The sequence below is a fragment of the Mustela erminea genome, chromosome 18 (genome assembly GCF_009829155.1).
Source record: "Mustela erminea isolate mMusErm1 chromosome 18, mMusErm1.Pri, whole genome shotgun sequence".
NCBI classification, from domain to species: Eukaryota; Metazoa; Chordata; class Mammalia; order Carnivora; family Mustelidae; genus Mustela; species Mustela erminea.
The window spans coordinates 23,313,425-23,338,664 of NC_045631.1; the positions used below are offsets into that span (position 1 = coordinate 23,313,425).

The 25,240-nt window shown below is 45.7% G+C and overlaps 1 protein-coding gene and 1 long non-coding RNA gene across 3 annotated transcripts in view; one reads left to right on the top strand and one right to left on the bottom strand.

Moving 5' to 3' along the window:
• ASIC2 (acid sensing ion channel subunit 2) overlaps window positions 1–25,240 on the bottom strand; it is a 962,947-nt gene that overhangs the window by 869,314 nt on the left and 68,393 nt on the right. The window lies entirely within an intron of this gene.
• LOC116577879 lies at window positions 20,956–24,384 on the top strand. Of its 2 annotated transcripts, XR_004280645.1 has the most exons (4): window positions 20,956–21,204; window positions 21,963–22,180; window positions 24,054–24,134; window positions 24,239–24,384. It is a non-coding gene; the product is annotated as an uncharacterized LOC116577879 (long non-coding RNA). The 2 variants fall into 2 exon arrangements; XR_004280644.1 differs by having other exon boundaries at window positions 24,054–24,384.

Here is a 25,240-nt window from a genome sequence, read left to right on the forward strand (position 1 = left end):
TGCAGCCGCTAGCCGTGCATGAAGTTAATTTAGCTTCTGTAAATGTCTGGCGGGTTGGGGAGCAGGAGACAGGCTGGGCCCGCAGAGATGATCCGTGCTCTGCCTTGGAAATGGTTGGGGGCTGGGGGGAACGGCCCTCCACACCGAGACATTCTCATTCCCGCAGAGACTGCGCTGGAACACGGGGAGGCTCATTGTTATCTTGGGTTTGTTTTCAACTTAAGCTGGAAAGGTTTCCAAAAACACTCATTTCGTTGTTTCTCCACTCACCACTAACTCAATAAAAGTGGTTCTTTTAATTAATTTGGTTGTTTCTTTGAACTAAATAAAATGTGCTTGTTCGTCTCCCCGTGGCTCCTGCGGTTCCCAGACGAGTCCTCCCCGGATGCCAGAGGTGGATGGGGGGCCTCCCAGAGCACATGGGAAGGGGGGGTGGAGACAGGGAGAGCTTTGTGTGCGGGGTCACGCCCTGAGCTGGTGGCCTCCCTGGGACAGAGACCCAGATGGGAAAAGGCTCAGGGATGAGTCAATTCCTGAAGGCTTTCACGTCAACAGCACGAGACTGGTTCCCAGAGACCTGCACCTGGCCAGCAGTGGCCTGCGGTTGTTCTCTTTCATTTAAACACACCCACGTGTCTATGTATAAAAGTCCGAGAGGTGACTGTTTTTACAGCTGCAGCCAGGCTCCTATTTAAAAATGAATAGAAGAGTTTCTAGTATTTTGCTATAAAGCAGATTTCTATTCAGCAACGCCTTTTTCCCTATTGATGTTCCTCATAAAATCAAAGCAGTGGACTGTTGTAAGAAAAAAAAAGAAGAAGAAGAAGAAGAAAATTGGCCTCTGGATTTAATAAAATTACCCAAGAATGTGGCAATCCACTCTAAATACATGTTTAAGGGGAAAACGAAAGCACTCCCATGAAATATTCATAAGAACCCTGAAAATATTAACCGTACCTGGTGCCGAAATGATAAAGCAAAACTAAGAAACATGATCATGTCGTCCAACGTCGGAAAGCGGGGCAGTTTTCCCTTCCATGCTTTCCTCCCACCAGTGAAGAAGCACTTGGAGGAGCACCAGGTCTCAGCCAAGTTTGCCCCCAACCCCAAATGTCCCAATGCCCACCCCCTGCAATCAGCGACTACCTGAAGGAATTCGTTGAAGCATTCTACACTTTCCCAATCATTGAAATTCACAAGCATCTTTTCAGATACCCTCGCCTGGTTCAATGGCCATGGGTCTGTTGCCATCACTGCTCTGGATTTTAAGGGGTGGGTTTTCCTTCCCCCCATCCATGTGGAATCCACCCCTTTCAAGAAAGCTTCCCAAAGTCCTGTAGTAAGACTCCACCTTTCCCTCCCGGACCAACCGGGGCCCATGTGCTTTTGCGATTCTCTAGGGACCCCAAGAGCCAGTGCCACTTTTGATCAGCTCACATGTGATTCCTTAGGCATACTGCAAGCTCCTTGAGGGCTGCGGCCATACCCGACTTCCACGCAGGGGAGAGCTGAGTCTTGAGTTTGTGCCTCTAGCTGTATCATCTGCATGGCCACCATCGTCTCACTGACGTGTTTATGCACCTCATTCTCCACTGAGCCTTCTCTCTTTTACCCAGGGAGGTGTCCCAGCACCTAGGACAGCGCCCCACCCACCGCCAGCGGATTAGATTCTTAAAAACGGCTGGAAGTTTCTGCACAAGACCCTGTCTCCTCATGTCACATATTCACCTTTAAAGTGGGAATAATAATAACTACCCTCCTGCACGGTCATTGTTTTACATCCATGGGCCATCCCGATCAGCCCAGGGAGGCAAAAAATATTGCTGTCATCCTCTGCTTTACAGATGACGAAATGAGGCTGAGAGAGAAGTGAGCTGACACAGCCTGGAAATAATGAAGCAGAGTCACTGATGCTGAATTTCGTGCACCTGGGGGTGCTACCTTTCAAAATGGAAGAAAGAGAGAAATGCAAAGGAATAAAGCCTCCTGGGTGGCTCCGTCCGTTAAGTGTCTGCTTTTGGCCTGGGTAATGATCCCAGGGTCCTGGGATAGAGTCCTGCATTGGGCTCCCTGCTCAGCGGGGACTCTGCTTCTCCCTCCTCATCCCTCCCCACCCCACTCACACTCTCTCTCTGAAATAAATAAAATCTGAAAAAAAAAAAGAAGGAAAAGGAAAGAAGGAACGAAGGAAGGAGGGAAGAGGAAGGGAGGGAAGAAAGAAGGGAGGGAGAGAGGGAGGTGGGATGGATGAATGGAAGGAAGGAAGTCCCAGTGGTAGAATCGCTGTCATTAGAAGTGAAGATATTCTGACCTGAGAGAGCTCCCAGGGCCACAGGGGCACGCAGCCCACTCCGCCTCCACGGGAGCCAATGCCAGACCCCACACCTGCCCTTTGGTAGGACTTGGTGCTGCAAACCAAGACAATCTCCTCTTCTTTCTTTGCCTTCCCAATATACGTCTTTAAGAGAGATTTTATTAGCAAATGTATTTTCAGAGCCTATACTGTCCTAGGAACTACATTAGAAGCTACAGCTGACATAGAAGCATCCCAAACATGACTCCTGAACTCAAGGAGATTTTAGTCCTACTGGTGCGTAAAGGTGTTACGTTGAATTAACCTTGCTTCACACACATCTGCTTCTGGCTATGGATTTACTCTTTTAATAATGCATAGATGCGATCTCATTTACATACTCTACTAGGAACATTTTTTTCCTACCAGCAGCCATTAACCATAGCTTCACAGGAGGAGATGTCTGGAGTAACAAAAATATTGGAAGGAGTTCTGGAGCAGATGAGCCCTGGCTCCCACAGGTGTTCCTGGAGATGAGCACAGATCTTCAGTGAATACATAAAATCTGCGCCTGCTCCTCCCGCTGTGCCCGCCCGCCCTCATCGAGCACATGGGGCGGGTAGTCTCCTCGGACTGAATCTTTCTGGCTCTCTTTCTACTCTTTCCATCGCTCACTCAGCTCTGGCTACTCAGTGCTCATCATGGTTTGTCAAACACACCCAGGACTCTCGGACCACCATCCAAATGGATATAGCCCTTCATAGTTCATGAAGCATATTTGTATCAGTGATCCCATTCATTCCCTGTGCAGTAATTTGAATTTTGTCTGCTCTGAAATTTATAGGCAGAAGTCCTAACCCCAAATACATCTGAAGATAGGGGCTTCAAGAAGGTTAAAAAAAAAAAAAAAAGGTTATGTAAGGTCATAAGGGTGGAGGCCTAATCTGATAACACTGTGACCTGTTGAGAAGAGAGAGACACATACCTTTTTCTCTGTCATCGGAGGACACGGCAAGAAGGCACCCATCTGCAAGCCAGGAAGAAATCTCTCCCCAGACACCAAATTGGCCTTGATCTTGTACTTCCAGCCTCCAGCATGGTGAGAAATGAGTTTCTGTTGTTTAAGCCAGCTAGCATATGGTATTTTGTTATGGCAGCCTAAGCAGACTTTAATATCCCACAAAATATACCCTGCCAGGCAGATCTGATCATCCATTTTCAAGATGCAACAGCTGAGGCCCAGAGAAACCAAACACTTTCCCCAAGTTCACAGAAGTTGTGGTAAGCCTGCTCCTGTTCCATTGGACCAGGCATGCCCAAGCCTCACACACTTGGCTCTTCCTTTCATGACTATGCCCCACTACCAGCATCTACCTGCAAAGGGACTGAAAAGGATAGGACCGCACTTTTCAAACACATTCCCAATGGCAAGAACATCGTGAGGGTTTGTAATGAGCACATTGCATAAAGGACCAAGAAGGAACTCACATTTTCATTGGAGGAAAAGGAATTCATGCACTTCTGCCTTGCTTTTCACAACCTATACTCTTTCATTGCTACTTTCATCCATCTGTACTCATCAAACACCCATCCAACCATCCATCCTTCTTTCTGTCCATCCATTCCCCCATCTATGCATCCACCCATCCTTCATTCATTCACCTACCCATCCATCCATCCATCCATCCATCCTTCTACCCATCCATCCATCCTTCTACCCATCCATCCATCCTTCTATCCATCCATCCTTCTATCCGTCCATCCATCCTTCTACCCATCCATCCATCCTTCTACCCATCCATCCATCCTTCTACCCATCCATCCATCCTTCTACCCATCCATCCATCCTTCTACCCATCCATCCATCCTTCTATCCATCTATCCTTCTATCCATCCATCCATCCTTCTACCCATCCATCCATCCTTCTACCCATCCATCCATCCTTCTACCCATCCATCCATCCTTCTATCCATCCATCCTTCTACCCATCCATCCATCCTTCTATCCATTCATCCATCCTTCTACACATCCATCCATCCTTCTACCCATCCATCCATCCTTCTACCCATCCATCCATCCTTCTATCCATCCATCCATCCATCGTCTGTCCATTCTGTATTTTTGAGTGCCTACTATATGAGTTAAAACCATACATGCAAATTTGATTTTTACCAAAGGGGAGCCCCAAGGAGAAGCAGCCCAAAGCATTCATCAAGGGCTCCCTTTGGGCCAGGTTGATACCTTGAATTTGGGTCCTCACTTAATCATCAAGCAGCCCATCTCCCCACTAAAGGGGCCGATTTAGAGACTCAGAGTTGATGGCCTGCCTAAGGTCTTGGTGCAACTAGGTGACAGAGCCATTGTCATTGCCCTTCATAGCCTGAGTCTTCTCTATCACATGCAGGTGAGAACTGTGAACCTAAACCACATCAGGGCGATGTCCAGTTTCCTCACCCCCTGTCTCCCCAGCCACACTCCTCATCCTTCCAGAATGAGCTGGTCATGTGTCACTGTACACTTAAGATATGTGCAGTTTGTTGGTAAGTTATACCAATTATAACTCAGCATATCTGTTCGGTTTTTTTTTAACATATACAAGAATGTTTACAGCAGCTTTACTCATAACAGCCTCCAACTGGCTAGAACAGTATGAATGTCTATCCACAGTGGGATAAGGAAGGGCAGGTACATTCACATAACACTGTAGAGTAATGACAGTGGACAGACTCAGCTACACTCAACTCCATGGGTCATTGCCACAAAGATGCGTGAAATAAGCAAGACACAAAAGAAAACACAGCACTTGAGTCCCCATAGAGAAAGCTTAAAAACATACCTAAAAACAAACCTGTGTTAGAAATGAGGGGCGTGGTGACTCTGAGGGCAAAGGGAGGAGAGTGCTGGAGAGGTGTGATGGACAGCTACTCGGGTTGTTGGTAGATGCTGGATTCCTTGGTCCACTTAGCTGCATCCTTTTTTGATAATGCATTAAGCCATATGACTTACGGTTTCTCCTTTTTTCTGTACGCATGCTATGCTTTAACAGGTTTATTTTAAAGGGCTGTTGTAATGGTGTGTGATAAAGGGCAGTGTTGAGCGGGGCTAAAAATGCTGCAAAGGAGAGAGAAGATAAAAGAGCTGGAGATGGGGGAGAAAGGGGAGACAGCAAGAGGAGCATAACACGATGAGCAACAAGTAAAAAGGGGGTTTGTGGGGTGCCTGGGTGGCTCAGTCAGTTAAGCGTATGCCTTGAGCTCAGACTGTGATCTTAAGGTCCTGGGATCAAGCCCCCCGCCCCTCAAAAGGCGGGGTTTGAGAATGGTTCACCTGGGTACCCTTGGCTGGGCAGGAATTCTCCCAATCCTGTACATGCAAAATGAATTCAAATGTATACGTTTTACAACTTTGCCTTTGTTTAGGGCTTCATAATTTACGGTTTGCAAAGTCGTGATCCCTGCAAAGATAAGAGCTGTTAATCCATGCACAGAGTGGGCCTTCAGCAAATGTTTGCTTGAATGAACACAAAACACTCTGACCTTCACTAACACAATGATTTCTCTCCCAGGCAGTCTGCAGATAAGCAGGGTAAGTGTTATTAGTTTCCTTCTGCAGGGGGAAACCAAGGCTCCCAGGCGTTAAGAGCGTTCTTACAAATGGGCCAAAACTTGGAAGCAGTTTAAATCCTGGCTTGATGCCTTTGAGCCCTGTGCCCTTGGGTAGTGCTGGAAGCAAGAGCCAAGGCCCTCCTTCCGGGTAAGACCCCACCCCCTTCCCTCCAGCCCAGTTGTGAAAACTAACACGAGTCTAGCCCTAAGTCTGGACAGAGAGGCAGAGGGCAAAGTGTTGCCATCGCCTGTGGTTGCATTCTCTTTCTGGTTACTAGTGACCTTTTACTCTTCCAAAAGCATGCTTACTTTCCCTGCTGAGGACACAGCAAAGGCGCAATCAGTTATCACCACAGCGCATACGGAATGAAAGTGGGCCATACCCTTGGATCGATCTCTCTCTCTCTCTCTCTCTCTCTCTCACACACACACACACACACACACACACCCAAGAAGCAGGAACCCTGAAGGGACAGCAGCCAGTCCCCTCTCAAGAACTGAGGGATTTGCCATCAGAGGATGCCCAGGTAGAAGCTAAATTGTGCTGTCCCTTGTGAGTGTCGCTTTAGCATAATTATATCCCCAGAGAAGCCAGGCTTCCAGATGGGTTTCAGAGCATCGTTTACATACAGTATTTTAGGCCAATAACATGGTTCTAATGAAGCAGGAAGGAAGAACAAGAATAATAAAATTAAAAAGTCAAATTTCCATCCTTAATCTCCAGGGCTGCAAATAAGACATGGCCTGCGGCTCAGAGGCAGTGAGGGGGTGTGGGGGAAAGGAGCCTGCTTCTGACAGGGTCCCTGACAGGGGTGGACCTCAATCCCAGTTCCTGCCGCTGATCTGCGCCTCCTTGGAGAAGGATGAAGCCCTTTCGTGTGAAGCGAGCATAAAAACACTCAGAGAGGGAGATCCCGAGCTTGTCTGTCACCTTCGACGTCCCTCTTGCACTTGGGGAGTCCCCGGAGGACGTGGGCTTTTGCAGATCCATTTATTTCAGGTTGAAGGAGTGACGTCCAGGGATGTGTCCAGAAGTGCTCATAGAGACTCACGACCAGGCGAGTCCTGCTCAGCCCCGTGTCCTGCCAGCTGAGACTTGGCTTCCCTCTGGGGCTGCTGCTCATTTCTTGGCCTTCCTGCAGTTCGAGTACCTCTGGGAGACTATTACTCACAGTTGTGCTCATTCGTTTATTCAACATCTGCTCTGAGATGCACCCTCAGAGTCCAAACATGACATGACTGCTGGCCCCACTCTCGGGGGGTTCACAGGCATGCGGGGAGACCAGAGGAAGTTTCCCACTGTGTGTGGGGAGGCTTCTACACACACAGCAAGTAGGTAATATAACAAGATGGGGACGGGAGTGTTTAAATGTGGGTGAGCACCATTTATACCTTCTCCCAGATCTTGAGATCTCGTGGGCCAGCCAGAGCCACCGTCACAACCTGTCATCCTACCTGGCCCCCAAGAAGTCACAACTACACTCATTCCCCACCCCTGTTCATACCCAGACTCACACAGCCGGGTTCCCGAAGCACATCGTCCTCCCATAGCATGGAACGAACTGGCTGTCACCCATGGCTACTTGGCTGTGCCAGGGTACTAGACCTCTCCTACTGCCATGGTCCAAGATGAACACTCCTAACAGAAGACCAACACCTAGTCTTCTTGGAGACCTAGGGCCCCCAAATCTGTCTTTTACTTCCAAAGACTCTCCCTGGAACTCCAGCTTGGGCTCCCAGACGTTCAGTCTTTCCCAAGGAGATGACAGCAAGAATGTAGGTCCACAGAGTGTGGCATCAGGAGGTGGAGGTTCGAGTCTCACCACTTGCATCTGTCACCATCCCTCCAGGCAGGCTACTTCCCCTGCAGGGCCCTGTAGATGATCTTCTGCAAATGGGGGGACTGAAAGCAAGAGAGAGAAGATCAGGGTGGTCTCTATGCCAGCAAGATCACTGGGAGTTCTTCATGTCCCTGCAAACACACAGCACTCTGTCTGGAATCCACATCTCCTTCCCTTGAATCTGGGCTTTCCTGTGAGTCCCTTTGGCCCACAGAGTGTGAAGGGAGTGACACTGAGCCAGGTTGAGGTCTAGGCTCTGGGAGACCAGAAAGCTCCCATTTCAGCCCTCCTGGAGCCCTGAGCCACCATGTCCAAAGGTCTGACCACCCTACTGGACAGAAACAAATGGGGAGATGGGGTGCCTTGTTCATCCCCAGATGTTCTACCCATCTCAGCCAAGGGGATGCTCACGTGAAACAAACAACTTTGGATTTCCAAGGCCAACTGAGCCTCCAAATGTCTGCATGGCATCTGACCTGAGTAGGTAAGATGAGCAGAAGAACTACCCAGCTGGGTCCTGCCTGGCATACCAATGTATGAGTTATGAGTTTCAAAGCCACTTCATTTGGGGGCAGATAACAGAAACAGGTGCAGAGAGGTAAATGCTACAGGCATCTAATTTTATGAACACCGCTGCCTGCCGCTAGAGGCTTAGTTTCTGGTTAGGAACTCTGGCTTGCACACCAAGGAGTAACTGCGAAAAAAGACATCATTGAAAATCTATTGTTGCAAAGACATTTCACTGTCATGGGATGTGTTGTCACAGGAACTAGCCAATGCTGGTTGGCTGAGTCCATGCAGATGTCCCTCCAACAAGGGCTCGGAGCCAGCTTGGTTCCAAACGTGGAGGGAGTGAAATTTCACTCATAAATGCCCAATTATTTTCCATGCTTCCCTCCTCTCCCCATGAGTCCCCACCCCTCACTCAAAGTACCAGAGATGGAAAACCATGGTAACAAATGGCTTTGTGTAGTCCTGAATGGGAAACACAGCATCTGGGGCTTAGAAAAGCAGAAGCTGTTGTGTTGTTAATCATGTTTCTATGGGTGATTTTGTTGTCTTTGTTGAAAAAAAGTAGCACAGGCTCAAGTCTGTTCTTCCGGGCCTGAGGGGTCAGTGTCCCCTCTAGAACTATGTCTGTTGGGTTTGCTCCCAGCTGACCCACTTACATGCTTCAAACCCACCACTCCCAATATTAATAGCTACTAATTTTCAAGAACTCTCCATGCCATCCATTGGGCTGTCCAGTTCAATATGCTGAGTCCCTTTAAAGAACTATTCAGGTCATACTTATTATGACCCATTCTTCCAGATGAGAAAACTAAAGACCAGAGAAATTACACCTAATAAGTGGTAGAGCTGGTATTTAGACTGAGATCTGCAAGGCCCCAGACCCCACTCTTCTAACCATCCTCTAAACTGAATGTAGCTCCCAGTCCTAACTATCACCAGGTCATTCATGCACATATACATCCATGGATTCGACACATGCTTAATGGTCACCTGCTCTATATAGGAACGGAGTATGCATTAATGAAGAAAACAGACCCAGTCTCTACTCTCATAGACCTTAAAGCATCTAGACCATAGATACCCACCATGACGTTCACCATAAACCTTCACGTTGCAACATCCTTGAATCCCTTTCTACAATTTTAACTCAACAACCCCCCAACCATCCTAGCCCTGGCTTTGATCTCTGCTGTATTTTTGACATACTCTATTCCTCTCTCCATGTAACTCCTGCCACAGTATCCCCACCTGCCAGCTCTGGGAACTTTGCAGGTGAAGGGAAAGGGAAATAGAGATGAGAAAAGTAGAGATTGAATAAATTGTCCTGAATCAGAGTGGGTAACAGAAAGCCAAGGGCAGTGTGGCTTGACTACAGATGAAGAATGAACCAGTGAGAAATCAGAATTGTGTATCTTCTGTTACTCCCTTCCTTGCCCTTATCCTCACCCTATGTCTTGAGTATTTTTTCTGATGTCCCTTTTTGCTCATACTCCTATCTGTAAGGCTTCAGTGCTGCCCCGCGAAACCTCAGAACAACCTATTTTTGGAGGGTCAAGATCAGGTAAGTCATGTAGGGGAGCACCTGAGAAGACCTTCCCAGCCTCTCTTAAAGGAAGACTAGCATAGCTAGATTGTGTACATCTCAATTTCCCACCTCTGCCTACATTCGTGCCCTTTGAGATATGACTGTAGCTCTTTCCACCAAGAGGTGAAGTCTGTTTTCCCACTCTCTCTGAATCAAGGCTGCCCTGCCGACCTGCTTCGTCCACTCAAATGCAGCCGAAGTGACAGTGTGCCTCTTCTGAGCCTCTGTGTCATGGGGTTTGTGTACTTCTACTCACTTTTTCATACCTCTGCCTCAGCTCTGAGTCTGCATTTCTCCTGTGTCAGGTAATATTCTAGGAACTGGAGATAAGATAGTGAAAGAAACAAGCATGGTCCCCACTTGGTGTGAATTTATGTTCTAGGGAATCAATGAATGATGGATGAGAATCTAAAATTTTCCAGGTTAGAAAGAACCATTACTCAACCTCAAATAATGCTTAAATCATACACAGTATCTCTACCAAGATTTTGAACCCCTCCAAAGCCAGAGAGATCACTATGTGCCAATGCCACAGCTCTAGTTTGCTATGGCTTTCACTCCTAGAAAGTCTTCTCCTACAGTAAACCAAAGTCCATCCATCAGGAGTAGCCATACTTTGATTTCTGGATCTTCCTCAGGGCCACACACAGCATATGCCTAGTGACATCTCTATTCTGAGCTCTCTCTCCCCAGATAAATCTTCTTTTTTCCCTTAGCTCTTCCCCAGTGTCATGATTTTGAGATCTCTTGCCATTCTCTCTCTTGAGCTTGCTACATTATTTTTCTCCTTCATTCTAAAATTTGGTTCATAGAAATAAACTCAAAACCTACTAGCTCGTATGACCACAAGCACATTGTATCACCTATTTGGGCTTAAGATTCCCCCATTTTCAAATAAGAAAATGGGACTCCGTAGCTTCCAAGAAGAGACAGTGGTATGCAATAGAATGGATCCTAGACACTCAATAAATATTCTATTCTTCCTGATTTATTTCTGTCACCACTTGAGCCTCTCCATCCCCCATCATGCCATCATCTCATAACCCCCCCCCCTTTTTTTAACCTGAAAAGTCCTACCTTTTGGTATGGGGATATGAAATCAGAAGACCTGGGTCTGAGTCTCAGTTCTGACACTTGACAGCTCAGTGACTCTGGACATATTACTTAACTCCTCTAGCTCAATTTCTTCACCCATAAATCTGGACCATGGCTCCTTTTCCTCCCAGCTCATGAGAATTCTTGCATAGGGTGAATTCATAGGGGGTGAGGGTGGGGAATGTTCTACGTGAAAACACTCCCACCAAGATGCTGGGCAGGTAAGAGATGGCTTGCTGGTGCTGTCTTGAAGTGGGGACTCTGGACCAGCAGAACAGTGGGCACCATTCCATGTTGCAGGCACGCTCACAGGAGCCCACCTCCATTGCACTTGGCAGCCTGCTTCACCATACAAATCCAATACAATTTCAATAGCTCTAGAGAGGAGACAGTGTGGCCATAGTGGTCTCTCCTAATAGGTGCATCACGTTCTATGATATCCTAAGAGAAGGAAACTATTTAGGTAAAGGCCGTGGTAAATATTTTTATAGAGAATGAGACTTCAGGATGGTGGTAGAGCCCTCCCTGGATGGACCCAGATCCAAATGGGACAAGGTTTTGGCCCCCAGGGCAGATGCCTGCCGTGTAGCTTATCCTTCTCCAGTGTACCATCCACCCTGCCCTCCCATAGCCCATTTCTGCTTCCCACCTCTCCTTGGCCCCCCAACTACTGCCCAATCAAGCCTTCCTCTCCAACAGGGCTCACAAGCACCTTGATGATGCTGTCTTTCTACCCTCCAGTCAGATCCAACAGTCATACAACTCTAAACTACCCTCCATCCGATCTGTAATATTTTATATCCAAATGCCATAAAACATGCAATTCCTCGCAACCAGAAGTCCTGCTCTCTGCCCTTATTCATCTGATCTGTTCTGTTCATCCTTTAAAATTCAGGAGAGAATTTACCTCCTCCAGGAATCCCATTCTGATAACCTCCAGAAAACCAGCCCCATGGAAATCATTACTTTCTCTTCTGTGCCCATCTTGGGCCTTAAAGAGCACGTTTTTTCATGATTTGAGATTTTCTGTCTATCTGCCTGCCTCCTGGACAGGTGAGAGCAGAATCAAGGCCCCAGCTCTCTGAGGCTCCCACACGTAACAGTGCTCAGCTTCTGGAAAATGTCTGAAACAAACTAGAAAAGATACATATTACAAATAGGCAAAGATTTTGAAATCATGACCACACTCTGGACCTCCATCCCGAAATGGAGCATGGGAAATTTTCCATGTGCCTGAGCCCTGGAAGGCAAAGAAGGGGCCCAGAAAGAAAAAGGAGAGAATGTAACCTGGCTTCTTTGCCCTCGTGAGACAAGAGTTTATGATTGCCAGGAAATGTGTAAATTGTGGTACAGATTATTTGTCACCAAGTCGGGAAAGGGCAGAGAACAGAACTATTTTTCATGACTGCAAATGCACGCACAGCTCGGGGCTGCCGCAGTAGAAATGTCAGGTCTTTGATACTGATGAGGTGGCCAAAAGGCCTGCTACTCTGGCTGTGAGGTCTGACGTGGTGACTCACGACCCTGCTTGGCTGTACAGGATCCTACAGTCTCCTCTGCTTAATCTGAATGTAATAACCATAAAACCCAGGGGACCCTGGATGGTTCAGTCCGTTAAGAATCTGCCTTCAGCTCAAGTCATGATCCCAGGTGCCCTGGGATTGAGCCCAGCATCGGGCTCCCTGCTCAACGGAGAGACTGCTTCTGCTTCTACCCTCACCTGCTTGTGCTCTCTGTCACTTGCTTGCCTTCTCATGCTAATAAAATATTAAAAAAAAAAAAAACATAAAATGCAGAGATCGGGGCAGTCTTGTCCCAGGTAGGGGAATTTCTGCTCATTTATAGGTTTTAATCCTCCTAAAATTGACCTCCATGTTTAGTTGCTACTCCATGAAACACAAAAGACCTTTTTGAGCCCCCCCCCATTCTATGTGTGGTCAAGGAGGAGAAGAGAAGCAAGTGCGAATCCATGTCCCCCAACATCAAGGAGCTCACAGACTCGATGGGAGCATAAGCAAGCTGTGTTCACCATCTCGCACACACCAGCTCCTCCTCTCTCTCTCCAGGGCAGGGCAGCCTGTTGATGTCTAAATGACTGCTTGAGATGAGACGGGCTGGGGCCGGGCCTCGCACATGGGTGTTTATTCCCATAAATCAAACCTGCTCTCTCTGCTCCTGACTGGGGGGAGGGAAACACACACCCCAGACTGGGATGCCTTATTGTGCGATCACTTTCCTGCCATTCTAGGGTGTAGGTAGGTTTATCCAGGAAAGCCAAATTCCCGAGAACAGCGGAGGAGAGAGAAATTTGCTTTATACTGGCAACATCACGACTAATCCCTTTCTCGGAGGAGCTTCATGGCATCAAGCAAACTGGCGATGTGTGACTTCTTGCTAATCCCCTTAGCTCTTCTCCCTTTAGTGAATCCAAACGTTCTACCAGCGCCAGAGCCTGGCAGCCTGGAGCAGTCATGGAGCAGTGGGTAACGCACAGGATCTGTTATCAGAACACTTGCATGGGGCCTGGCTCTGCCATTTATAAGCTGTACCTCTTCGGGTTCGTTGCAGCCTCCCTCCTAGTCTTCTCCTGCGAAACGGGACTGGGGATCTGAGGGTCAGAGGAGACCATGTGTGTGAGATCGCCATATGAATGGCAAAGATCCTGTATCAGTGAAGGCTATCTGTCATTTTCACATTGGATAGATCTACTCTCCTTATAAGAGACTCAAGGAGATTGCATGCCTGCTGGATGTGAAGGTGCATACCCCCTTCATTTTTTTATTTTTCTGAACCTGACACAATGTTGGGCATTTCATGAGCAACTCAGTGGATACCGGTTAAATGAATAAATTGGAAAAATGGAGGATGATTCCCTTGAGGCTAAGGCATCTTTCCAAGCTAAGGAGTAAGAGAATCTATACAAAGTTTGGAATCCTCAGGATCAATTTTTAAATACTCAGTATTTTCTGGATAGAATGTGTGTACATGTAAGTGTGTGTGTGTGTGTATGTGTATGTGTGTGTGTTCATTATTCCTTCTGGGGCTAGATATCTACATTAACTTTGAATAAAACTGTACTCTGAAAAAATCTGGCTTCCAGTTACATGAATATATTTTGCTCAGCATTTAGAGAGGAGAGATGGGTGGCAGGTCATGTCCTGGTTCCCATTCTTAATTTATTCATTCTTTCCTTCGTTTGTTCATTCGTTTGTTCGTTTGTTCATTCATTCGTTCATTCATTTGTCCATTCCTTCCTGGAAGCAATGGCTCTGTGAAAATCCAAGCCTATTACGAGGTGAAAAATATCTGACCCAGGCATTTGGCTGACAAATGTCCATTGATCCTTCCAGATCGTATTGCCTCTGGGCCATGAAACATTTGAAATCCTCCCATTGTCCCTCAATGTGGCATTTTCCACCACCCCTTATCTTCAGTTTTATAACCTCAGAGATCAAAATGCTAAGACCTTTCCCCTGTAGACCTCATTCCTGTAACCAGGATGTACTGGCACTAGGATCCTCTGAAAAATCCCAACCCTGGAAATACTGTGGATGACAAGTCCGAGTCTACTGGAGAGTAACAGAAACTTCTGCTGTCCTAAATCCAAACTTTGGATCATAGATTGTGCAAACAGGACCACATAGACAAGTGCCGGTCACCTCCTCATCATCTGTACCCAACACAATGCTGCTGTGTATAATCTCATTTTTCTCTCCCTCTTCTTTCTTCCCCTCTACCTGCCTCTCCCATGTCTATTCCTATCATACGCTTAGTTCTCATGTACTGGGCCCAGATCGTGATGGATGAAGTCCTTTGCAGGGCTTGCCATTCCCAACCGCTCACCACAGCCTCTGCTCTTTATTCCCCAACCCCTTCTGTCTCAACCTCCACTCACCCCCTGCGAAATAACATTCCCTTCTCATGCTTTATGCTTCCTAATCTTGCTCTCCTGGGTTGCTGCCTCGGTCTCAGGCTGGCGGCTCCATAGTTATTATGATCATATATTAAGTTTAATGTGTCCACAAGGCATTCCACACACTCATAAAAATCAGGCCCTCTAAGAGCTCCTGGTGCCAAAGACAACGCAAATACCATCCCATGCCTTAGCTGGTGCCTCACGCCATTATGTGGCTCTGAATGTGCAAAGCTGGGTGCCAGTTGTTTATTGTTGCTTGTGTTACCCTTCCTGGTAAATACAGCTTTTTGAAGAGGACTAAATGTTTTCCCAGCTTCTAAACAGAACCAAAGTCTTGATTACCACCATTTAGGCAACATCCAATAATGGTGACATTTATTGAGTACATACTGTCCACCAGATTGTGCGCTAAGCATTTTACATGCATTTTGCCACATTATCTGCCCAACGACCCTGGATGACAGGTCGTATTTAATTTAGAAATATTAAATAAAAGAAGAAAACTGAGATACAGAGAAGTTAAGTAATGAGATCAAGCTCAAGCAACACAGAGGTGAGAAAATGAATTATTTAAACCCAGGCTATTGGGTTCTAGAGCCTGCCTGGTTAAGTACACACAAACGCTGGCCGCGGATGAGGGCCACCTTCACGGTCTAGTGACTCGAAATGAGTTAAAGACAAGTTTGATAGATTAAGTGGATGATGGTGTACTCTTCTCTCTATAAAACTGCCCGAAGAACTTCCTCTATCAGTCTCTGACAAGGACTAAGTCCCTACAGGAACTCTATCCCCATATCATTATTTTTCCCAAGCTAGGAGACAACACACAACAAGGGCAAAGGACACAGAGCAGATCTCCTTGTATAGTGCAAGTTGTATGCGCCTTGGACCTGCCCAGGAGTAAATCAGATGTTCCTCCCACAGAACAGTGGCTCTGTAAATAATCTCCGGTGCTCTTTAGTCCAGTTTACTAACAGCAGATAATGCATCGATTAGCTAAATGATTTCCATTGCTTCTCTACCTCTTGCTTCATCGATAGTGTTTGCACTTCACTCATCCCTTTCCCTCTTTGCTCCTCATTGTTCCCACTCATCTATGGCATGGTTTTGTTTGGGAAACACTGATATCAATGGAGAGCCCATTTTAAGCATGAAGAAACCAAAGGTCAAAGAGGCTGTTACTTGCCTAGAGTCATGAAGCCTGTTTGGCGCAGAGTTTGGACAAAATTTGCACTTTCTGGCTTATAGGACAGGGCACTTTCCAAGCAATGAGTGGGGAAAGGGGGACATACCCCTTCCCAGATTCTGTCCGGTACAAGGTCGAGCTGCCGGACCCACACCAGCAGCACCCCATTCAGGTGCTCCCCTTCCTAAGGCATCCCAGTTTCATCTCACACAGACATATTTGCCTTTAGATTCCAAAACACACCAAAATACCTATCATGTCCTATCTGATTATTTGTTCCAACGGTACAACCGCCAAAATTGCTGCTGGCCATGGTGCTGATCTGAGCGAAGCAAAAGAACACACTTCACCCCAGGGCTCCAGGAGAGGAAGTAGTTGGTGCATGAAGACTCACAAAACGGGAAATGAGACACGGTTTTAAGAAGTCAGTATCAAATGACAACTGAGAACAGCATTATGCCTGTCTTCACAGAGTCTGTTTTTCTAGGGAAGAGACAAGCAACCAAACTAGATCAGCTGGGAGGACTTCCTGAAGACGTGAAGGATGAGAAGTGAAAGTGAGAGGACAGAAGCCCATCAGAAGAAAGCATGCATCCCAAAGTCCCACATAAGGAAAAATGTTGGCATGCTTTGGTATCTCCCAATTCAGTGGGACGAGGGCAAAGTAAGGGAGGAGAGAGGAAGATCAGATGAAGTAGGCAACAGTTAGATGGGAGAGGACCATATGGATCATGGAATACAGTTTTGCTTTTTTCCTATATGCAATAGGAACCCATTACAGAGTTTTAAACTATAAAGAGAAAATATTTGATTTATGCTTTAAAATAACATTTTGTTATAGAAAATTTCAAATGTATACAAAGTAATCAAAATAGTATAATGACCCCCCATGAACCCATCGTCCAGATTCAACAATTTTCAGCATTTCTTCATTCTTATATCATCCATATTTCCACCCACTCCCTGCCGTCCCACTTGTTTATTGTTATTTTTACAGTTCTATTTTTCTTTTAAAGGTAAAATTCACTTACAATGAATCTAAGCTATATTATTTTGACAAATGAAACTCACATTCTTATCACAGAACACTTTGATCTTCCCAGAAAGTTCCTTCATGTTCCCTTCACAATCAAAGCCCACCAGTTCCCCACCTTAAGAGGTAATGACAGTTTTTAACTTTTTAAAAAAATATATTTTATTTATTTATTTGACAGAAAGAGAGAGAGAAAGAGAGAGCACAAGTTGGGGGAGCTGCAGAGGGAGAGGAAGAAGCAGGATCCCTGCTGAGCAGAAAGCCCAAAGTGGCAGTCAGTCCCAGGACCCTGGAATCATGACCTGAGCCAAAGGCAGATGCTTAACCCACTGAGCCACCCAGGTGACCCTATTTTAACTTTTCATCTTAGATTTGTTTTGCTTGTTCTAAAAGGCTATATTCATGAATTCATATAGTATTATTTTCTTATGTCCGACTTCTTTCACTCAACATGTTTTTGAAATTCATCCGTTTCTGTGTATCAGTAGTTTGTCTTTTTTCTTTTTTGGGGGCTGATTAGGATTCTATTGTATAAATAAACAATATGTTTGTCAATTAACTGGTTGATAGACATTTGGGTTGTTTCCAATTTGGAGCCATTGTGAATAAACCTGCTATGAATATGGTACAATCCATTCCAGGGACTTATGTTTTTGTTTCTTTTGAAAAAATACCTAGGGGTGGAATTAATTTCTACCTTTTTAAAAGTATTGTGAATAGAGTGGAGAGGAGGCAGGCATGGTGGCAAGAAAATCAGTTCTGAGGCAATTGCAATACTTAAGGAGAGAGATTATGATGGCTTACCTTGGGGAAGGATTATAGTAAGAGTGGAAGGGAGCAGATTTTGAAATATGTATGGATATGTATTGAAATATGTATTAATGAACACAATCAGTAATTGGTGAAATAAGTGTGGCGGTAAGAGAAATGGAGGCATCAAAAATGACTAGCTTGACTAAACTGGTTGCATATTGGGGGTATTTACTGAAATTGGGAAGGTGGGGAAAGAGGAAGAAGTTAGAGGGCATCCAAGGGTTTCCTTCGGCAATGCATGAGTAATCCAGATGTAGACAGTAAGCAGGCAGTTGGAGGCTAGAGCTCAGGGATAAGGCAGACTTGTTGTTACCCTTGTATGCATCTTCTACCTTGCCCAGATCTAGACTTCTCCCTAAAAATGCCTCACAGTCTGGTAGAGAGATGGAAAATGGATTTTATTTCATAGTAATTTATTTACTCTGGTAAATTAGTAATGGTAACCTAGAACACTATGCAAAGGAAGATTATGAGACCATATTCAGGGTTAGCAGGCAGGAAGGAGTGATGTGCTTGATAAGCAATGTGTTCCATGGAATCATAGCATGAGGAAATCCAATTCAGACACTGTCTATGCCTGATTGAGTTGAAACCTAGGGCTACAAAATCTGAAAAGTAAAGAACCTGCTCTTGAATAACCAAGCAGATCAATAATACAAATCAAGGGACCACACAAGGCAAACAGTCAATAGATTGACCCCGTTAACAAAGAAACAATAGATCCAAAATGGAGTCACTTGTGCTAAGCCCCATGTCAGCCAACCAAGACATAATACCTAACATAATTGCAGTTCCACCTTCCCCAGGAATGTGACCTTTAACTAGTCAATCTGGACTTACTTGTTGGGTACTAGTAAGGTCATCTGCCTGAGAGATCTCCAGTTTCCCTCAAGGGAAGTTGACCTTGCCTGAAACAATCCACCTTTTGTTAGAACTTCCTTTTTCTTCACCTTTCAGCCCCTAAAACCCTTCCATTTTGCACAGCTCTGGCGTACTAGGTGGGATGCTGCCAGTCATAAATCATTAGATAAAGTCAATTAAATCTTCAGATTCATTCAGTTGCCTTTTATTTTTAATATCCAATATGGAGCCATCTTTTTTGCTTCTTTCTTTTGATTCCTCTACTGAATTCAGTATCTTACAAGTCCTCCGTGAATATCTGTGACCTTTGTCTTCTCCTCACATTGCAAAAATCCCAGGGTATACTGAGTTTCTCAACCTCATCTGGGGTCTGCTGGTGTCTTGAGGTTAAACAACCCATTCTTGTGAAAACCCACTATAAAGGATTTCAAACTTTGGAATACACTGATGAATAATTTAAATATCTTGGGAAACAACCCATTCTTGTGAAAACTCACTCCAAAGGATTTTAAACTTTTGAATACAGTGATGAATCATTTAAATACCCTGGGGAAAATGTCAAAGAGTAGATTAGACAGGTAATCAATGTGTATTAGCTGACTCTTTTTTGCTTCCCAGTAGAAGCATGGGTGAGAGTTCTTGCTATTAATAAAAACTTCCTATGCATATATTAATTCATTGAACCACTAAGCTTTTATTAAGCACCTAGTTCATGCCAGGCCCTACACTTGCACCTGAGCGACACCTCTACAACTCTGTGGAGACAGGTAAGTCATGGGCATGGCCTTCACAAAGGCTCACCTAGACATGTAAGTCAGTCCCAGGAGAGTTGGATATACTCTTTGTTAATATTCTAAGGCAAATCAGAAAAGACTTCTCAGAAGAGAGGATGTCTAAATGGAGCCTTGAAAGATAATTAAATGAAAGATCTCCCCAAAGGAGATGTTGGAAAAAACATTCCAAGCAAAGAAGCCCATATGGAACATATCTGGACATGGGATGGGGCAAAGTTGGCTGCTGCTTACGTCAGTGAGAGGTTGTTTGGTAGTAGATGTAGGTAGGGCCTGTGTGATGACCCGACTTGCTCTTCTGGCTATGGTGCAAGCCATCACTGGAGTTCTAGCAGGAGAAGGGCATGATCAGGTATGTATTTTAGAAAGACTGGCAATGCAGAGGCTGCAAGAGGGGAGGGGAATACAAGAGAAAGAAACCTGCAGGCAGGAGGCAACTAGAGGTGAGGAAGCAAGGCTCCAAACCAAGAGGGTGATGGATTCTGGCTGCAGTTAGGGTTAGGATTAGTGCTTGGCAAGAGGAATGGAAGGGAATGGAAGGTAAAACTTCAGGAGCCGTATGGAAATGAGAACTGACAAGATGCAGCAATTAAATGGTTGCTAAGATGGGGTCCCTGGGTGCCTCAGTCAGTTAAATGTCTGCGTTTGGCTCTGGTCATGATCCCGGTTCTGGGATGGAGCCTAGCCTCAGGCTCCCTGCTCAGCAGGGAGTCTGTTTCTCCCTCTCCCTCTGCCCCTCCCCACCCAGCTCATTCTTTCTCTCTCAAATAAACAAAATCTCTTTAAAAATGTTTCTGAATATATAAATGATTGCTGAGAGTATGAATATGAGTGTGTGTGGCTTGAAATGAGAACCTCACAATGCACTGTGCAGGATAATTTGAAAATGCCAGACAGAACCAATGTTTGCTTGATTGCAAACCCAGCATTCTTTCTACTTCTCCACACTCCACGGTAGCGTGACTCCCACCACCTCCTCCAGGAGCCATGACAGCTCTCTCTATCAAAGACAGATGGGGACACACACACGCACACACACCTCTCTATTCCTCAGTGCATGGCCAAATCCCACCTTTTCTTCAAAAGCTAATGCAGCTGTCTTCTAGTCTAGGAATACTTCTCAGGTTCCCTCACCTGAAAATCACATCTTTCCAAACTCTATATTTACTTTACATCTTTTTTTAACTTTTTATCGTAGATTTGAATCAGTTCTATACATGTCACCTTCTAGTTAGACTCTGAGCTTTTAGACACTGCCTATAGAAGATCCATCTCCACGTCTTCTTCAAGGGTCTAATCATACAGACCAGCACAGCCTTCTAGAACTCATAGCATGCCGCTGCCTGTGTCACCTCACAATTTCCTGGTCTGGTTTACCAGCTGTAGATTACAGCCATCTAGAGACGAAGCAATAGAGTTTGGAGGAACTGCTTGTGAGTCGAGATCTTCTGCCTCATCCTCTTGTCTCTGTGATCCTCATTCCCAGGAGCACCCACTGTGAAATGGATGGCTTCAGGGATGACATGCATGATTAGGATGAATGAATCTTCAGGTCAGACTTCCATCCCTGTGGGACTTGCTGCTCCATTCACAGATGGACAGCAGGTCTTGGGATCCTGCCCTTAAAACCCCTTTCTCCTCCCAGATCAACAGACTCTGCAGATCCCGGGGGTAATGTATTAAGAGTTCCTCTTGCGTCTTTAGAGAACAGGGATGCCCCTGCCTCCTTTGCAGGAATGAAGGTAGATGACATGGGAGGGAAGGTGAGCAGACCCAGCTGGTTCTCCATGGACTCCATGCGGCGGCTTCAGGCCCACTGAGCACTTAACATATACCTCACTAGGCACGTCCTTTGAATTTCCCTGCAGCCACCTGCGAGGTAAGTACCACAGCCTGCATTTCACAGAAGGGGAAAGTGGTACTCGGTAACATGAAGGACCTTGCCCGCCAGTAAATGGCTGAAAAAAAAGACTCAGACCATTTTCCATCTGTTTCCAAAGCCCATACACTTCCCTCTCTGCTGCTTCCCAAGTGAGAAAGACCTCGGGGGGAACTCTTCTGACAGGCTGCTTGCTGTTCAAAGCAACCGTTCACAACCAGGCTGCTGGAATGAGGGAGGGTTTTGCCTACAGTGCCTTCTGAGAAAGAGAAGGCAGGCAATGAAGAAGCAAACAAAGGGAATGGGAAGAGTAGAAAAGCTTAGAGGAGAGCAAGAAAAGAGCTATGAGATCGAAAATTCTAGAGAACCGCTTGTTCGGAGAGTTTCCTCTCTCAAGTGGTGAGAATAAGGTCTCGGGAGTGCTTACTATGGCCCCCTCACCTACAAGAAATGGATTTAATCCACCGATATCCTTGAGATAGTATGAGTGCTGGCCATGACTTTAGGTGAAGAAACAGAGGCATGCAGAGGTTGACTTTTTCCTCCCAAGGTCCTATAAGTGCTGGACCATAGATCCGGTGTCTGAGCTCTGGGAATCGGAGTTTACACTCCTCTCCTAGCCACAGAACAGTGACTAAAGCAGGCCTGGCCGAGGAGATGAAAATCTCAAGTTTGAAGTCAAGATCACTACCCTTGAAGGATTTAAGGAGACGACAGACCGTGGAGACAACACTGTGGCCAACACAGGCAACAATCCTGAACCACCAGGTAATTAAGCTCTTCATCTCCATGAAACACACACACACACACACACACACACACACACACCAGTGAGCTGCACAGGCCAGTGGTTCCAAGCCCTGGCCACACATTAGAATCACCTGGGGAGTTCTTACAAAACACTGTTGCCTGGGCCTCATGCCAGACCTACTGAATCAGAACCTCTTGGAGTGGGGACTCGGGATCCGTATTTTTTTTTAAAGCTCCCCCGGTGATTCTAATGTGTGGCCTGGGCTGGGAACCACTGATGCCGGTAGATGTGAAGATGTCATTCTTGAGTGGAGAGCCAACTTTCCTCGTTAGCTGAAATCCTTCCGTGTAGGCTGCCAAGACATTTCACAGAGGGTCCTCAGCTGCAAGTGCTTCAAGGACAGGCACTGCCCCTGCCATGACGACACCTTTCCAAATGAATAGTTGAGTCACAGAGAGGAACTGGCTGGGACTTCAATGATCATTACGTCCCGTGTTCTTCAGAGTTCTAGGAAGTCTGTGGAAGGGGCCAAGCAGCCTGCCTTGGGGTGGAGGTAGGAATGCAAATCACTGGTTTGGCATAGTTTCCAGGGCACTTGAAACCAGAAAATGTCAACAAAACCACCTTCCCCATCCCAAAAAACAAAACACAACAAAAGAAACAAACAAACAAAACAAAAACAGTTCATGATGACTTTAATTCCTTGGTTATAGGTAGGATTATTTACCAAACCCCAGCTCTGAAACAAACCTGTATGTCTAACCTCAATGCCAAGAGAATTAAAGCAACACCACCAAGGATTCCAATTCAGAACCTGAAGACTGGCCGCAGTGGTTCTCAGACCGCTGTTAAGAGCCAGCCGTGTCCTCGAGGCTCTGGGCTTAGGTGCGTACGTGCCTCTCTCCAAAATGGGAACTTAACATTATACTTCTAACTCCACACAAACCCACACGCAGTACTGAGTACAAAACTAATAAATATTTCTGGGGTAGAATAAGTACTAAAGCAGATACGACTTGTTCTCTGAACGTCTTTGTAGTCCTGAACATACACAAGTACCAACTTCAGAGAAAAGAAACTGAGGAAAGAAATACAAACAGTCAACAGACAGGTGAAAAGATTTTTTTTCCACTGAAATTCAAGGAAAAGCAAATTTTTAAAAAACTTTTTTTTTTTTTTTTTTCTCATCAGATCAGCAATTGACGGAGATCAGTAATACCCAAGCCTAATTGGGAGATAGGAGAGCGGTCTCAGAGACTGTTAGTGAGAACATATATTAGAATAGACTTTTTTTTTTAATTGCTTCTCAGCCTTTTTGGCTAAGATCAAGTGTAGAATAGACTTTTTAGAAAGCATACTGTATCACAATTTTAAGTACGAATGTATTTGGACCCACAAATTTATTTCTAAAAAATTACCCAAAGAAGACTATTGCACAAACACACAAAAGGCTATTTATAATTGTTTTTTAGAATGGAAATAACCCCACTGTCCTCACACATAGGATTAATTAGATAAATTAAGGCACGTACACACTATAGAACACTATGTTTTCATTACAAAAGGAGAGGGGACTCTCTAAAAGACTTACATGAAAAGCGATTCATATGTTACTAAATGAAAATCCATACTACAAAGTAATATAATACAGTCCCATTTTTAATAGAATATGCATATATAATATGCAATATGATATAAGAATAACTAGATAGAGAGATGGGTGAAATTAGCTTTCTGGATGTTTCACCAGAAATACCCATTCAAGAGTCCAGGAGGTAGGTTTATCTGAAGATAATCCACTTTCTCTATTACATATTTTGTATTGCTTCATTTCTTTAAAAAAAATCTCCATAGATTGCTTACTTTTATAATCTAACAACTCTATTTCAGGTTCAACAATAAGACCAGAAGTGGAAGCATTCGTTAAAGAAGAACCAGAGAGGGAGAGGCTACAGGTCCTATCTGGCCCAGGTGTGCAGGACGGAGATGTTGTCCTCACAGAGGATGCATCCCGCCATCCTCCGCCCTGAGTTTTCGGATCAGTCCTTCCTTTGACTCTAGGATCTTGTGGGCAGGTGCCAAGTCCACGACTGATGGAGGAAGAAAAGGGGAAGGGAGAGGACGGGTGTCCTTTCTGACATCTAGCAGCCAGTTCCCTTGCCGGCCAAAAGGCTTTGGGAGGCTACTGGAGGTTCCAGAGATGGGCATCTCTTGTCCTTCTGCCAAGGTGACCAGTTCTTCCTGGGATTGTCCTGGTGCCAGCCCTGAATGTCCTCCTGCATCCCAGGAGACCCTTTCCTCCAGGCAATCCCGGACACTTTGGTAGCCTTGCCCCCTCCCTCCTGCTCTTTCTTTTCTGTTGTCTTCCTCACCCCTCTGAGGGTGGGGGCCTGGGATGAGGCAAACCTCTCTGTGTCCCTAGAGAGCACACAGCATAGGGAGGTGGGGTGGTGGACAAGTGATCGCTCCAGGTATCGGGGTATGCCCAGGACCTAGGAGAACATGGACCTGGACTCCCTGACCCATCACTTGGTTGATGCATGACCTTGGGGCCATGCCACAGGCCCTGTCTGGACCTCATCGTCCCCATATGTAACTCCCATGAGTACGATTCTTTCCATCCCAACCCATCCACATCTCCCCAGCTGCCATTCCACCACCTGAGACCAGCTTACCAGCCTCTACAGCGGATCTCCTTTATCTACTCTGGCCTCCCGTAACTGACCTTGATAATCAGGGGTAAAAGGGACAATAAGGATGTTTACAAACAAAGAGGAAGAGAAAGAAGGAAGGGACAGAAAATCATTGCTTTTGGTCTCAGGCAAAGACATTTTCTTCAGCAAGTCAGGGAAGAGAGAAAGGAGCAGAAAGATGCTGGTTAAGAAAAAATAAAAAATAAACCTTGGTGGAAGTCTGAAGGTGTGATTTCGAAGGAACAAGAAGACAGCAGGCACAGACGGCAGAGAGACAGTGAGAAAACAGGCCAGGCTGGGAGGTGGGGAAGGGCAGGCATCAGGCCACTCTGGCGAGTGCAGCTAGTACAGGGTGAAAATGAAATACATGAGCCACTGGGTATT